A 17,467-nucleotide genomic window follows, 5' to 3' on the forward strand; every position below is an offset into this window, starting at 1 on the left:
AGTCATGGAAACAATCTAAGTGCCTGTTGATGGGTGAATGGATAAAGATGTGGTAATATAATAGAGCACAGCAGTGTGCAGCCCTTAGCAGGCAGCTGTTGCTCTGCGCCGATACCCCGCACCCTGTTACCAGGCAATGGTTACCTCAAGACCACTAATGGTTGCTCAGCCATTGTTCGGTGCTGCAGTGGGCCCCTCCCCCAAGCAAGCAACTGTCAGTGAGCAACAGTTTGTGGGCCTCTTCAGCCAACGGTCAGTGGAGTGGTGGTCGTCAGGCAGAGAGTGAGGTAAAAGACAGATCCTGGCCTTCTCCCTGGAGCCCTCCAGCTCACCTGGCCTCAGGCCAGTGGGTGAGCTAGTGGGGCCCAGGGAACAGGCTGGGGGCTGTGTCCTGCAGGTCTCCAGAGCCCTCACCAAGGCTGCCCACTGGCCGGGCAACCTAATGACAGCGACAGTTTGCATCCCTGCCTTTGCAACCTAATGACAGCGACAGTTTGCATAGGATGCAGTCTGTGGGACCTGGCCCTCGCCATTTGGGTGGCCTGGGGAGCCTGAGGGCTGGTTGGGTCCTGGGCACCTGACTCCCTCAGTGATGGTGGCTGGACAGGATCTGGGGACCTGACCCTGAGGGAACCATCAGCTGAGATCTGCCTCTTCAGCCAGGATCTGGACCTCGGAGGGTGAAAGTTGTGCCTTGGGACCTTGCCCTTTCTTGGCAGAACAGAGAATAACATTTGCTTGGTGAAGATTTACAGGAACATCATTACCTGACCATGACCTGACCTCAAGAACAAAGGATCTGACATCAAGAAGTTTGCAACAACTAACCACTCCCCTCCTTCACTTTTCCTACAAAAGGGCTTTGCTGAAAGCTTTCAGGGAGTTTGGGGTTTTAAGGCATGAGCCACACATCTCTATGCACGTCCCTGCAATAAACTTTTCTCTGTTCCAAACTCTGACGTTTTGGTATTGTTTGGCCTCACTGTGCATTGGGCACATGGACTTGCGTTTCAGTAACAGTAATATATATACAATGAAATATTATTCAGCCATAAAAAGGAAGGAAATCCTGACATTTGTGACAATATGGATGGAATTTGAGCACATCACGCTAAATGAAACAAGTCACACAAAGACAAACACTGTATGATTGTACTTATCTGTGGAATCTAAAAACGATGAACTCATAGAACCAGATTGTAGAACTGTGGTTGCTAAGGGATGAGGATTGGAGGGAATGGGGAAATATTAGTCAAAGGGCAAACATTTTCAATTATAAGATGATTAACTTCCAGGTGCAGCATGGTGACTATAGTTAACAATATGTATTATTCACCTGAAAGTTGCTTTGAAAGTAGAGCTTTAATATTCTCACCATAGCAACAATAACAAAATGGTAACTATGTGAAGTGAAGAATGTGTTAACTGACCTTATTGTTGTAAACATTTCACAATATATGTGTATCAAATGATCACCTTGTACACCTTAAACTTACACGATGTCATATGCCAATTATATCTCAATAAATCTGGGGTGTGGGGACAACTAAGAAAATAATGTTTCTAGGAGAAAGGTGAAGAAATGAGGCACAGCTGGAGAGGATTGTGGGATCAAGAGCATATTAAGATGTTAGCACTAACTTGTTCATATGCTTACTAGATTTATCCCATTAGAGATGGGGATGCAGGAAAGAGAGGGGCCATCTGTAGAACTGAAGTCTTCTAAGAGTTTAGAAGGAATTAAAGAAATTCAGATTACAAATGGAAGAGCTAGACTTTTCTGAAAGAAAATAGCTTAGTAATGAATTAATTTTTAATTGTTTCTGGCTGCTAGACTGAGATACTGCTCGAAGGCTGGATCACATGGGTTTTAACTTACATTTGAATCATATATCAGTTTTTAGCTGCTGTGTCTATTATTGGCAAATTGTCTTCATAGTTGGTGAATTTATAATTATTTCTTTTTTTTTTTTTTTTTTTTTTGCAGTACGCGGGCCTCTTACTGTTGGTGGTCTCTCCCGTTGCGGAGCACAGGCTCCGGACGCGCAGGCTCAGCCACCATGGCTCACGGGCCCAGCCGCTCCGCGACATGTGGGATCTTCCTGGACCGGGGCACGAACCCGCGTCCCCTGCATCGGCAGGAGGACTCTCAACCACTGCGCCACCACAGAAGCCCTATAATTATTTCTTAATTTTATTGTGAAGGGAGGTTAACTGTTTATTCTTTTATTGTTTCAGGTAGGCTAAACAAAGGGGACAATTAAAAATGCCATCTATTCTCTGTGATATTTTTACAGAAGTTCTCTACTAGTTTAAAGTAAAAGCTATGGTACTATTATTTACTTGTATGTTTTCTCCAGAAACTCAGTCTTAAATATCTATATCATAGGCATCATGGAATATGAATTTAAAAGCTAAATATTTTCTCTCTCTTTCCTTCTCTCCCTCTCCCTCCATCCCCTCCTCAATCTACCTCTATCTCTTCCCCTCACTCTCTCTCTCCCCACTTTCCCTCCCTCCCTCCCTCTTTCCTAGCCATAGTTTAAATACTATTGGCTTGAAAGTCAAACAACATTTCCTTCCTTTCAGTGTTTTCTCTAAGGGTGTCCTAGGATGATGCTTAATTAGAAAATATAATGATTTAAATGTTTAATTCTTTTAACTAGGTCCAAAACTGTATGACTGTATTGGTATAATTTATTTTTGACCAACATTTCCAAGCTCATTTTCCAATTAGTAGACTCAGTTGAGGTATTATCGACTAATTAATGATATTAACTTATTGTTTTCATAATATCACACAACCATCAATCACACTTGAATATGAGTTAGGAATTTTATGTTGGTTTATTAACAGGCAGTGTAGGATGATTTGTTGGATGATATAAAAAGCCCAGAGAACAAGATCACTTCTTTGTATGTACATCCTTTGGCAAATTAAAAAGCCTAACTCTTTAATCTGAACAAATGGACTCCATTTCTTTCTTAGAACTGTCCCTTAAAATCCAAGGGACAGTTCATACCTCTCTCTCATATCATTTGTCCAGATTTAACCTTGGAATAAACTGGATTTTTGTCCTAGCTCTGTCCCCTCAAAGCTCTGAACCACAGACAAATCAATTCATCAATGCTCAGTTATCTCAATTAAAGAATATTTGTCTCACACAATTATTGTGAGGATTAAGTGAGAAAATGTTTGTGAAAGCACTTTAAGCTATAAGGCCATATAAAAATATATTGTCCTTATTTTATTTATCATCATCATCATCTTTATCATCATCATCACTATTTGGACATGTCCTCATTTACGATCATTAAAAATAATGCTTTAGGTAATACTTATGAATATATTTGTACAAATCTAGATGGTAAGCAACTTGATAGTAAGTTAAAACCAGGTCTTATTGTTATTCTCTTCCATAAGCACATTCCAAAAATGTGTGTTGAAATGTGTACTAAATGTTTTATAAGTTTGTTCCTGCATTTTGAAAATGTTTCCTATCAAGCACAGCCCTCAATTTTAAAGTGACTCACTCACACGTACTGAGCTCTTACTTTTAGGTGGAAACTATCCTGAGCATTTTTAATGCAAAACCTCTTTTAATCACCCCAACAGCTCTAGAAGGTAAGGTACTATGGAAATCTCTTCCTTCAAAATGAAGCTTTCCTTTTTTTTTTTTTTTCACTTAAATATTCCTTTTTTTTTTAACATCTTTATTGGAGTATAATTGCTTTACAATGGTGTGTTAGTTTCTGCTTTACAGCAAAATGAATCAGTTATATATGTACATATGTTCCCATATCTCATCCCTCTTGCATCTCCCTCCCTTCCACCCTCCCTATCCCACCCCTCCAGGTGGTCACAAAGCACCGAGCTGATCTCCCTGTGCTATGCGGCTGCTTCCCACTAGCTATCTACCTTACGTTTGGCAGTGTATATATGTCCATGCCACTCTCTCACTTTGTCACAGCTTACCCTTCCCCCTCCCCATATCCTCAAGTCCATTCTCTAGTGAGTCTGTGTCTTTATTCCTGTCTTACCTCTAGGCTCTTCATGACATTTTTTTTTCTTATATTCCATATATATGTGTTAGTATACGGTATTTGTCTCTCTCTTTCTGACTTACTTCACTCTGTATGACAGACTCTAGGTCTATCCACCTCATTACAAATAGCTCAATTTCGTTTCTTTTTATGGCTGAGTAATATTTCATTGTATATACGTGCCACATCTTGTTTATCCATTCATCCGAGGACTTAGGTTGTTTCCATCTCCGGGCTACTGTAAATAGAGCTGCAATGAACATTTTGGTACATGACTCTTTTTGAATTATGGTTTTCTCAGGGTATATGCCCATTAGTGGGATTGCTGGGTCATATGGTAGTTCTATTTGTAGTTTTTTAAGGAACCTCCGTACTGTTCTCCACAGTGGCTGTATCAATTTACATGTCCACCAACAGTGCAAGAGGGTTCCCTTTTCTCCACACCCTTTCCAGCATTTATTGTTTCTAGATTTTTTGATGATGGCCATTCTGACTGGTGTGAGATGATATCTCATTGTAGTTTTGATTTGCATTTCTCTAATGATTAGTGATGTTGAGCATTCTTTCATGTGTTTGTTGGCAGTCTGTATATCTTCTTTGCAGAAATGTCTATTTAGGTCTTCTGCCCATTTTTGGACTGGGTTGTTGGTTTTTTTGTTATTAAGCTGCATGAGTTGCTTATAAATTTTGGAGATTAATCCTTTGTCAGTTGCTTCATTTGCAAATATTTTCTCCCATTCTGAGTGTTGTCTTTTGGTCTTGTTTAAGGTTTCCTTTGCTGTGCAAAAGCTTTGAAGTTTCATTAGGTCCCATTTGTTTATTTTTGTTTTTATTTCCGTTTCTCTAGGAGGTGGGTCAAAAAGGATCTTGCTGTGATTTATGTCATAGAGTGTTCTGCCTATGTTTTCCTCTAAGAGTTTGATAGTTTCTGGCCTTGCATTTAGGTCTTTAATCCATTTTGAGTTTATTTTTGTGTATAGTGTTAGGGAGTGTTCTAATTTCATACTTTTACATGTACTTGTCCAGTTTTCCCAGCACCACTTATTGAAGAGGCTGTCCTTTCTCCACTGTACATTCCTGCCTCCTTTATCAAAGATAAGGTGACCATATGTGTGTGGGTTTATCTCTGGACTTTCTATCCTGTTCCATTGATCTATCTTTCTGTTTTTGTGCCAGTACCATACTGTCTTGATAACTGTAGCTTTGTAGTATAGTCTGAAGTCAGGGAGCCTGATTCCTCCAGCTCCGTGTTTCATTCTCAACCTACCTAAGGAGACAAAAGACCTGTACGCAGAAAATTATAAGACACTGATGAAAGAAATTAAAGATGATACAGATAGATGTAGAGACATACCATGTTCTTGGATTGGAAGAATCAACATTGTGAAAATGACTCTACTACCCAAAGCAATCTACAGATTCAATGCAATCCCTATCAAACTTCCACTGGCATTTTTCACAGAACTAGAACAAAAAATTTCACAATTTGTATGGAAACACAAAAGACCCCGAATAGTCGAGACTTTTCTTTAAAATGGGAATTTCTGATTCTGAAAAGACTGCTTACCTTAACACACTGGAAAGCCAAGTGAATCAGCTTGTGGTCCCACTCCTGGGAAATATGTCTTAAGAAGGAATTTGTTTTGCAACATCTTCAACATCAATTACATTTAACATTGGAAACTTCAACTTCCTTGCCTAGCATATTTTATGACATTTTCACTGACCTCTTTTTTCTTTGGCTGCTTCATTGTGCGCAGGCTTTCTTTAGTTGCTGCGAGCGGGGGCTACTCTTTGTTGCAGTGCATGGGCTTCTCATTGTAGCGGCTTCTCTTGTTGCAGAACACGGGCTCTAAGCTCGCAGGCTTCAGTAGTTGTGGCTCGCGGGCTCTAGAGCACAGGCTCAGTAGTTGTGCCACATGGGCTTAGTTGTTCCGTGGCGTGTGGGATCTTCCCGGACCAGGGATCAAACCTGTATACCCTTCATTGGCAGGTGGATACTTAACCACTGTGCCACCAGGGAAGACCTCAATGACCTCTTAATTGAGAAATATCTGAGCCATATGCTGTCAATTTGGATAATTTTAAAGATGAAAGGGTGATTTTTACTGATTTCACTCCAAAAGCAGCATAGCATGGATATGAGGTCACGCCAAGAGGAGATTTGGAGAACATGCTCCATTGGGGGCAGAGTCTTTATCTCCCACAGGGCCTAAGACAGTGTGAAAAATATAGGCTGTCAATGAATGCCTGCTGAATTGAAATGAATCAAGATTGTTAAATTAGATGAGATACTAGAAGAAAAGTCAAAGCAACAAATAACAAGCAGGTTGTTGGAGAAATAAAGAAGACAGAGGTAAATTGCCCTCCATTTCAGAACAAGTAAGTGTAGTAAATTGACATGGGGTATATTCTCATAATATATTTAATGATAGATAATTTGAGTTGTTTCATCACTTGCCAAGAGAAGAGAAATATGAAACAGTACTCAGAATAAATTTGAAGAAAAAGTCTTTGTTTAATCAAACCATATTATGCTTTGTTAAATGGGAAAGCTGGATAAAAATATCTTGGAACCTCAAAATATTCATCAAATGTAGAACATTAATATAATATTTGAGAGCATGTGGCCTCTCATCTTTGCTCAACAATTCCTTCCCTTAGATGATGGGACTATGTAAGTGGGGTGAGTGGGAGAAACATGAGATTTCAAGTCAGACCAACAAGTTCAAATGTTATCTCTAATACTCTGACCTTGAACAAGTTACTTCTCTCTGATGGTGCTTCTCAAATTTGGGGGATGCATAATAATCACCTAGGACACCCAGGTGCCACCCACAGAGATTCTTAATTAGTAAGTGTAGGGTAAGTTCCTGGAACCTGATTGTTAATAGGCACCCCAAGATATTCTAATGCAGGTGGCCAAAATATCTTTCTCCTAAGGAGGAAATGATAATACTCATTAGACTATGGATTTGAGGGGTTTCTTGGCAGGGGGTCAGGGAAGAAAAATGAGGTAACACATGTGAAGTCATGTAGTTCAGTATTGGCACTTTGGAGGTGCTAAATACATATTGTCAGGAGTAATTCCCAAAGTTATACAGGTATCATCCAGCAAAACCAACCACCACCACTTCTGCTGCTCCCATGCTTCAAAGCTTTCCTGATACCTCATGCTCTTGCTGCCATCAGCAGAAAATGCATCAGGAAACCATCTAAATGAGTGAATCAAATTTCAGTTTCTTAAACACACCTAAGAGGCAGTCATAAAGAAAAATGTATTAGATTAAACCTAAAATCTGCTGCTCCCAGGACCCCAAGTCCTGAAGCCCAATTATACACAAATCCTTAAAGTCACTGATGTGTCAGTCAATGTTCAGTCCAAAACAAAAACGAAGCAGGAAGGCTCTGGGAATTCCAAGTAGGGAGAATTTAATACAGCATTTCCAAAGTGTTGGACTGACTAGAGGAGAAAAATAAAAGTTTAGTTTGTTCAGACATTGGTAATGATAGGAAGCCTCCATTTTCTAATAGGACTGAAGGAGCAAAAGGGTAAATTGTGGTACCCAAAGCGTCTGCTGTGTCACTGAGGTTGCCAGAGCATCCACAGCCATTATTGGAACCCCATTTCTGCTACTTGACAAAAAGCTAAGACACTGTTCTTCTATTGATGCTGCTGTAAGTCCAAAGGCATACTCAGCTATTATCATCACAGACACTGGGCCACAGGGCTATGCTACTGAGGCACTGGTGTCTACAGCTGCCATGCCACCCCTACCAGAACCAGGGCAGATAGCCCCATGCTGTGGAGGCTGCTGTGTCTTTGCTGCCACTGCACCATGTGGAATTCTACCTGAACAGGACCTCAAGAGCCTGGACTTCTGTTGTCTGAGGAATCAACCAGGGGGACTGACTTCTTTTCTCCAGCCCTCCAATATGCCTTCAGTGTCTTCTATTGGAAGAACCTAATTAGAAGCCAGCTGGCAAGGGAATCAGAGAAATGTAGTTTGTAGGCTTCTAGTCTCTCGTGATAAAGTGAAAGCACAGACGGGAGGAAATGTTGCTAAGATCCAACAAAGTGTCAGAACAACCTGCTGCATATCTCTTACTAGATGGGAAATAAGTCCATTTGTGAGGGTTATCCAGACACCAATGGATTAGAAAACTCACTCTTTACTTTTATTCTTTCTATATTTGATCAGAGAAAGTATGATAGAAGATTTTAGGAATAAAACAATACATTTGGAATTTTGTAAGTGTGAGCTCATCAGAATTTGTATTTCAGAGATTTTACTATGAAAGGTGAGTATAAGGTTTTAGTTGGAGTTTTCAGCATAGTAAATGGAGGCATTTCCTTCAGGACTCACTTATTACTTGTAGCGTATCAAATTAGTTCAGCTCAAGAAACTGCTTTCTCCTATGAACTCTTCCAGTACCTATTTCTGGAGTTATCTATTTAGCATCTAACATATAATGATTGGGAAATGTTTGCCATGCAAATAGATGCCTTCTTGAGAACTGGATTCTATGGTTTATGTCTCTTAGTGATCTAACACTTAGCAAAGGTCTTTAGACATAGTAGTTGTATGATAAATGTTTGCAATAATGTTATTACAAAACAAAACAAATGCAATTTAAATAATAAAAAGTAATTTAAATAAAGATAATTTTGAATAAATATTAGTTAACATTTTTGCTACATTTTCTCACTCCCCTCTCATTTCCGAACTATGTGCAGTACATAGCAAATATCATGACACTTCACCCCTAAATACCTCAGCATCTATCTCCTGTGAACAAGAACATTATCTTATATAACCACAATGTTATTACAAGTCAAGAAATTTAACATGGATTTAATAATGTTGTCTAATATAAAATTCATCTTCAAATTTTCCCAAATGTCCTTTATATCTGTTTTTCCCCCTGTCCAGAATCCAGAGTACATGTATTGCATTTGGTTCCTATTAAACCAAAATAATCTCCTTCAACCTAGAACAATCTCCTAATAATTTAGGTCAGTTGACTAGTACAATGTTCCATATTCTAGATTTGCCTGATTCTTTATGATTAAATTCAGAGTAAACATTTTTGATAAGAATACTGCATAGGTGATGTTGTATAAATTCCTGAGTCACATTTGTTCTATTAATGGGGGCCCAAGTTTAAATATTTGATTCAGGTCAGATTAGTGTCTAATCTTTTCATTATGAAAGTACCCTTTCTCTGTCATTTAACAAGCAATCACTAGGGTGATATTTTGAGACCATGAAATATGCTGCTCCCTATTTCACCAAGTAATTTTAGCATCCTTGATGATCCGTGCCTGAATTATTATATTGGTGGTATCTAAACGGTTATATTCTAACACTATCATTTCTTCCACGTGTATTAGCTGGCATTCTTCTATGAAGAAAAGCATCCATCCCCCTCTCCCATTTTTTGGTATTGTTATAAGTTCATGTATTTTTTTACTTGTATTATACTCCATTGCCATCATTATTTTTTATGCTTAAATTGTCTCAAATTTAGCCAGACTCTTCAGTTTAGCTCTTGTATCCACTTGACATGTTCTCAATAGTTTTTGAACACTTTCTTACTTTCAGGCACTAAAACATTCCTAGGTTCACCTTGTATTTTCTCTGCCTCAGTCCTGGAATTATCCATTTCTCAAAGGAGTCCTGCTCCCTTTTATTGGGTATTTAAGGTCTCACTTTTCTTAATGAAGCCATTTAATTGAAGCTTTTCAAACCCAATTTTAAAGGCAATTTGCTAGTGGGCCACTTCATTATCTTCACATAATTTCAAGATGGTATTGATTTGAAACTCAAGCACTGATTGAACTCTTTCAAGAGGAATGGTTGATGTTCTCAAATTTTCCCAGTCTGTGCTATAAAAGATTAACAGCCAAAATATAGGATAGAAAAGTTGAATTTGATTATTACCTGAGAGGATATTATGAATAGTTTATGTCCCTACCTTTGCACTTCTTAAATTTATGTCACAATGTGCATTACGTAAATACAGTACTTTACTGCCTTGTCCATTTTCTTTCCCCCTAAATACTCAAATTGTGCTCAAATTATCTTATTAGTTCAGTATATTGTTCTAAACTAGGGATCAGCAAAACTTTTCTGTAAAAATTCAGAAAATAAATATATTAGGTTTTCAGTCTTTGTGGCAATGACTCAACTCTTTAGTTATAGCAAAATCAGCCATAGAAAATATGTAAATGAATGAGTGTGGCTATGCATCCAATAAAACTCTTTTTGCAAAAATAGAAGCTGAGTTGTAGTTTGCCAACACCAGCTCTAAACAAAACAAAATTAACAACAATAATTATGACAACTCTTTATTTCTATATTATTGCTACTACAATTATAAATGAAATTTGGTGATAGTTCTAGAATCCAAGACATTCACTTTTAATGTTTTGCCATGCTTCCTTCCAGTCTTTAACCTATGCACTTTTCTTACATGATGGTCATTGTTCTCCATACATACAGTTTTTCTCCAGCATTTTTCATTAAATTCTATAATCAAGACACTTCTCCTTTGAAGAGATACTGCTGAATTTCCCTTGCCCCATATTGCCTCCACCCTCCCTGAGTTCACCTGCAGTCACATGGACAGCTCCCAGACACACTGACAGATTCCTATCTCCATCACCAGCATCTCCGTTTTTCTGCTTGAAGACTTTCTCCAGGCTCATGGGAGCTTGCAGTCGCCCCAAAGTGCCATGGATTCAACCTTCCCAAGGGCAACCCTCAATCAGTGAGGCACTGGAACTGGTGGATCCAGCTTCCCTTTTCTTCAATGCCTATTTTTACAATTTATCACAATTATATTTTTGGTATATTTTCTCCAGTTTGTTGATATTCCCATTTTGTTTATAAATGTTTTATGTATATATGTTTTAAATATGTATTTTTATTAATTGAGTTTTTACTGATTTATTAGCTTTAGGTTGATAAAATTCTCTCCCAGATAGTGATATATATGTATTCTTCAATTTAACTTTAGAATCACTTAGACAAATTACCAAAATCTTATGTATATATGATAAAATGTTGAATTAAGGTGTGTGTGTATATATATACACACACACCTTAATGAGAACTATATTTTAACAAATACATTTATTGACATGTTATTTTATCATATTGGAACTTTCCATCTATTAATTAAGATTGACTTGCCACAGTTTAGTCTTTTTTTTCTTAGTATTTATTTATTTATTTTATAACCCTTTTTTATTGAATCATAGGTAATTTACAATGTTGGTTAGATTTAGTCTTTTTTTAACGTCTCTCAGTAGTGTTTATAGATTTCCTTGATATAGATGTCATGTAGTCTAAGTTAAAATTATTGCTGGGTTTTTATCTTCTTCGTTACAATTGTGAAATAAGGTTTTTTCCTTCATCCATTACATTCTGTAAATGGTTGAGTAGTTTATAATTATTACTGATTTTGTACATTTACCTTGTACCTAAAAGAATTTTCATATTCATTCCTGTACAATGTAGATGTGCATTTATGGAATTGTATTCTGTTGAGATGCTATCAGCTATATACAGGGACTGTGTGGGAACAATCTTTTTGAAAGACATTGCTGTAATGATATAAATATTTTGAGAAGGCCGTTCATAGCCCATTTACAAGGATAAAATGGTCTATGGTCTGCATTTATTTTGTTTAATTTCTGGCTTCATTTAATATCCTTAGTCTCTCCTTATTCTAATATGCTAGCTTTCTGTATTTTATATCTTCTTATGGGTCTCCCTACACAATCTCTAGAACCACCAAAATTTAATTCCTTTAAAATGATATTAACTCTAATCATTAGAAGTTGATTCTTTTATTTTCTAAATATGCAAAGGAAATAGAATTTAGCTTCCTCTTTTTCAGTACAAATCAAATATTAAAATACACTTTGCTCCTTTACAAAACATATTGCCATACAGTGCAATGGCATTTTTCTCCAGTTTGTTGATTTCCAATTTTGTTTATAATTTTTGATGAATACAGGTTTTAAATATTTATGTATTTATGTCAGTTTATTTTTACTGCTTTTTTGGCTTCAGGCTTATAAGATTCTCTCTTGGGTAGTGAATATTTGACTCTTAGATCAAATTCCAGCTCTGCAACTTACTGTGCGAGCTTGGGTGAGGTACTTAAACTTTTCGTGCCTCAGCTCCCCGATCTGTAAAATGAGGTTATAAGGACATCGTGAGGATTAAGGTGGCACATTCTAATATGCCTGCTATGCCTTCACATTATGTATTTTATTAATTTTAGGCTCTCCTTTATTTTATAGTTATTCTATAAAGTGCTTAAAGCACAGATGTTGCCTACCCCTATATAAAAGAAAATACTTAAGCGTGCCAAGGTTTACAACCAACCATTCCCTGTGGGGACCAGGAGGGGTTTTTTTAAGGCGGGAGTCAAGAGTAGTACCTGCCTCTTCCCCTACCAACAACAGCTCTGTTGCATCCTTAATTTGTTGCCAAACTATTCAAGAACTCCCAACATGCAGCACCAAAAGCAATCAGACCAACTTACTGGCCAAGAGGTGACCTGGAAAGGGCACTTATCTGGTTTGTATGTACATATCCCTAGAGGACTCACTGAGAATCCTTGATCCTCATACAAAGCCCTAAAAAAGGCAGCAATTTGAGAGGATTCAAAGTACTCAAAGGACATAAAAGAGAGGGACTAAATCTACTCCCTGAGGAGCTATTCTTCCAGAAGAATGGGTGTTTGCTTCAGAGAGCAAGAAGGAAGAGGGACAGAGGGAGTCATACAGAACTAAGCCTGCACGTTAGACACCAATTGTGCTTTTGCCTGTGACACACAATTTAAAAATAATCTTGCGTTCACCTAATTAGAAGAGCAAGTGAGTCGAAGACAGTATACACAGACACACTCACACATGTATTTACTTTTTTGTATAACAAGATGAAACACTGGCATTCATAAATTGATAACATTTTAAATGCCTTTCCCATTTCTTCCCTATTCCTGCCCACCTTTCTCCCTTCTCTGTTGAAATTTTCATTTCCTACACATGTGCATTACAAAGGATGCCAAGCGTAAGCCAACAGATGTTGCAGGAGAAAAAGAAAAATAAACATTTACCACTTCGCAAAAACATAAAGATACACTTTCTAAGTGGATTGAGTCATGTATATCAGATTGCACATTTATATGTATCTGAATTTCTTTTTACATCACCACCTCTCAATGGTGGGCCAATTTGTTCCTTTGACCAACAATGAAGGGAACATTAATATGATCATATGTATCAATAGAGGTGGCACCAGTGATAACAGAGAAAGTCTGTGCATTGGTAATCTGATCAGTCTTTAAGAAGGCAAGCATGCGGAATAATGGAACCCATGTGTGATAGGTAAGGGGAAAAGAAAAGGGGGTTGGGCAGACTCTCTTGTGGTCTCAAATACCTTCAAAAAGACAGAACTGTAGGGATTTGAGTGGCTTGTATTACCAATGTAAGACAGAGGTAATCTTGACTCACCTTCCTGTGTGTCTGATTCTACACTTCAATTTAGAGTACATGAGAACTTTTGTGACCCTGTGTTTGTCTTTGTGCATTATACTGGCTGAAAACTTCACAGAGATACACTTCTATGAGGTATATTTTCAGTAACTTTGAAATTTATCACATGCAAATTAGACCGGGGAGCTTCAAGATAGTAGAAGAATAAGATGTGGAGATCACCTTCCTCCCCACAAATACATCAGAAATACATCTACATGTGGAACAACTCCTACAGAACACCTACTGAATGCTGGCAGAAGACCTCAGATCTCCCAAAAGGCAAGAAACTCCCCACGTACCTGGGTAGGGCAAAAGAAAAAAGAATAAACAGAGACAAAAGAATAGGGACAGGACCTGCACCAGTGGGAGGGAGCTGTGAAGGAGGAAAAGTTTCCACACACTAGGAAGGCCCTTCGTGGGAGGAGAGTGTGGGTGGCGGAGTGGGGGAGCTTCAGAGCCACGGAGGAGAGCACAGCAACAGGGGTGCGGAGGGCAAAGTGGAGAGATTCCTGCACAGAGGATCAGTGCCGACCAGCACTTACCAGCACTAGAGGCTTGTCTGCTCACCTGCTGGGACGGGTGGGGGCTGGGAGCTGAGGCTCGGTCTTCGGAGGTCGGATCCCAGGGAAAAGACTGGGGTTGGCTGTGTGAACACAGCCTGAAGGGGGCTAGAGCACCCTGGCTAGCCAGGAGGGAGTCGGGGAAAAGGTCTGGACCTGCCGAAGAGGCAAGAGACTTTTTCTTGCCTCTTTGTTTCCTGGTGCGCCAGGAGAGGGGATTAAGACCACCGCTTAAAGGAGCTCCAGAGATGGGCGCGAGCTGCGGCTATCAGCGTGGACCCCAAAAACGGGCATGAGACGTTAAGGCTGCTGCTGCCGCTGCCACCAGGAAGCCTGTGTGCAAGCACAGGTTACTATCCACACTTCCTCTCCCGGGAGCCTGTGCAGTCTGCCACTGCCAGGGTCCCGTGATCCAGGGACAACTTCCCCGGGAGAACACACAGTGCGCCTCACACTGGTGCAACATCAAGCCAGCTTCTACCTCCGCAGGCTCACCCTCACACTCCACACCCCTCCCGTCCCACGGCCTGAGTGAGCCAGAGCCCCCGAATCAGCGGCTCCTTTAACCCTGTCCTGTGTGAGTGAAGAACAGATGCCCTCAGGTGACCTACATGCAGAGGCGTGGCCAAATCCAAAGCTGAACCCCGGGAGCTGTGCAAACACAGAGAAAGGGAAATCTCTCTCAGCAGCCTCAGGAGCAGCGGATTAAATCTCCACAATCAACTTGATGTATCCTGCATCTCTGGAATACTGAATAGACAACGAATCATCCCAAATTGAGGAGGTGGACTTTGGGAGGAACAATATATATATATTTTCCCCTTTTTCTCTATTTGTGAGTGTGTATGTGTATGCTTCTGTGTGTGATTTTGTCTGTATAGCTTTGCTTTTACCATTTTTCCTAGAGTTCTGTCTGTCCTTTCTTTTTCTTTTTTTTTCTAAGTATACTTTTTAACACTTGTTATCATTGGTGGATTTGTTTTTTGGTTTGCTTGCTCTCTTCTTTCTTTCTTTTTTAATTGTTTTATTACTTAAAATAATTTTTAAAAAAATTATTTTTTATTTTAATAACTATTTTATTTTATTTTACTTTATTTTATTTTATCTTCTTTCTTTCTTTCTTTTATCCATTTTATTCTGAGCCGTGTGGATGACAGGATCTTGGTGCTCCAGCGAGGCATCAGGGCTGTGCCTCTGAGGTGGGAGAGCCAAGTTCAGGACATTGGTCCACAAGACACCTCCCAGCTCCACGTAATATCAAAAGGTGAAAATCTCCCGGAGATCTCCATCTCAATGCCAAGACCCAGCTTCACTCAAATACCAGCAAGCTACAGTGCTCGACACCCTATGCCAAACAACTAGCAAGATAGGAACACAAACCCATCCATTAGCACAGAGGCTGCTTAAAACCATAATAAGGCCACAGATACCACAAAACACACCACCAGACATGAACCTGCCCACCAGAAAGACAAGATCCAGCCTCATCCACCAGAACACAGGCACTAGTCCCCTCCACCAGGAAGCCTACACAACACACTGAACCAACCTTAGCCACTGGGGACAGATCCCGAAAACAACAGGAACTATGAAACTGCAACCTACAAAAAGAAGACCACAACACAGTAAGTTAAGCAAAATGAGAAGACAGAGAAACACACAGCAGATGAAGGAGCAAGGCAAAAACCCACCAGACCTAACAAATGAAGAGGAAATAGGCAGTCTACCTGATAAAGAATTCAGAATAATGACAGTAAAGATGATCCAAAATCTTGGAAATAGAATGGACAAAATACAAGAAATGTTTAACAAGGACCTAGAAGAACTAAAGAGCAAACAAATAGTGAAGAACAACCTAATAAATGAAATTAAAAATTCTCTAGAAGGGATCAATAGTAGAATAACTGAGGCAGAAGAAAGGATAAGTGACCTAGAAGATAAAATAGTGGAAACAAGTACTACAGAGCAGAATAAAGAAAAAAGAATGAAAAGAATTGAGGAGAGTCTCAGAGACCTCTGGGACAATATTAAACACACCAATATTCGAATTATAGGGATCCCAGAAGAAAAAGAGGAAAAGAAAGGGACTGAGAAAATATTTGAAGAGATTATAGTTGAAAACTTCCCTAATATGGGAAAGGAAATAGTTAATTAAGTCCCGGAAGCACAGAGAGTCCCATAAAGGAAAAAGCCAAGGAGAAATACACCAAGACACATATTAATCAAACTATCAAGAATTAAATACAAAGAAAAAATATTAAAAGCAGCAAGGGAAAAACAACAAATAACACACAAGGGAATTCCCATAAGGTTAACAGCTGAACTTTCAGCAGAAACCCTGCAAGCCAGAAGGGAGTGGCAGGACATATTTAAAGTGATGAAGGAGAAAAACCTACAACCAAGATTACTCTACCCAGCAAGGAACTGATTCAGATTTGATGGAGAAATTAAAAGATTTACAGACAAGTAAAATCTAAGAGAATTCAGTACCAACAACCCAGCTTTAAAACAAATGCTAAAGGAACTTCTCTAGGAAGGAAAAACAAGAGAAGAAAAAACCTCCAATAACAAACCAAAAACAATTAAGAAAATGGGAATACGAACATACATATTGATAATTACCTTAAACATAAATGGGTTAAATGCTCCAACCAAAAGACATAGACTGGCTGAATGGGTACAAAAACAAGACATGTATATATGCTGCCGACAAGAGACCCACCTCAGACCTAGGAACATATACAGAGAAAGTGAGGGGTTGGAAAAAGATATTCCATGCAAATGGAAATCAAAAGAAATCTGGAGCACCAATTCTTATATCAGACAAAATAGACTTTAAAACAAAGACTATTACAAGAGTTAAAGAAGGACACTACATAATGATCAAGGGAAGAAGATTTAAGAATTGTAAATATTTATGCACCCAACATAGGAGCACCTCAATACATAAGGCAAATACTAACAGCCATAAAAGGCAGAATCGACAATAACACAATCATAGTAGGGGACTTTAACACTCCACTTTCACCAATGGACAGATCATCCAAAATGAAAATAAATAAGGAAACACAAGCTTTAAATGATACATAAATCAAGGTGGACTTAATTGATATTTATAGGACATTCCATCCAAAAACAACAGAATACACATTCTTCTCAAGTGCTCATGGAACATTCTCCAGGATAGATAATATCTTGGGTCACAAATCAAGCCTTTGTAAATTTAAGAAAATTGAAATTGTATCAAGTATCTTTTCCGACTATAACGCTATGAGACTAGATATCAATTACAGGAAAAAATCTG

This window comes from Tursiops truncatus, chromosome 20, assembly GCF_011762595.2.
Source record: "Tursiops truncatus isolate mTurTru1 chromosome 20, mTurTru1.mat.Y, whole genome shotgun sequence".
NCBI classification, from domain to species: domain Eukaryota; kingdom Metazoa; phylum Chordata; class Mammalia; order Artiodactyla; family Delphinidae; genus Tursiops; species Tursiops truncatus.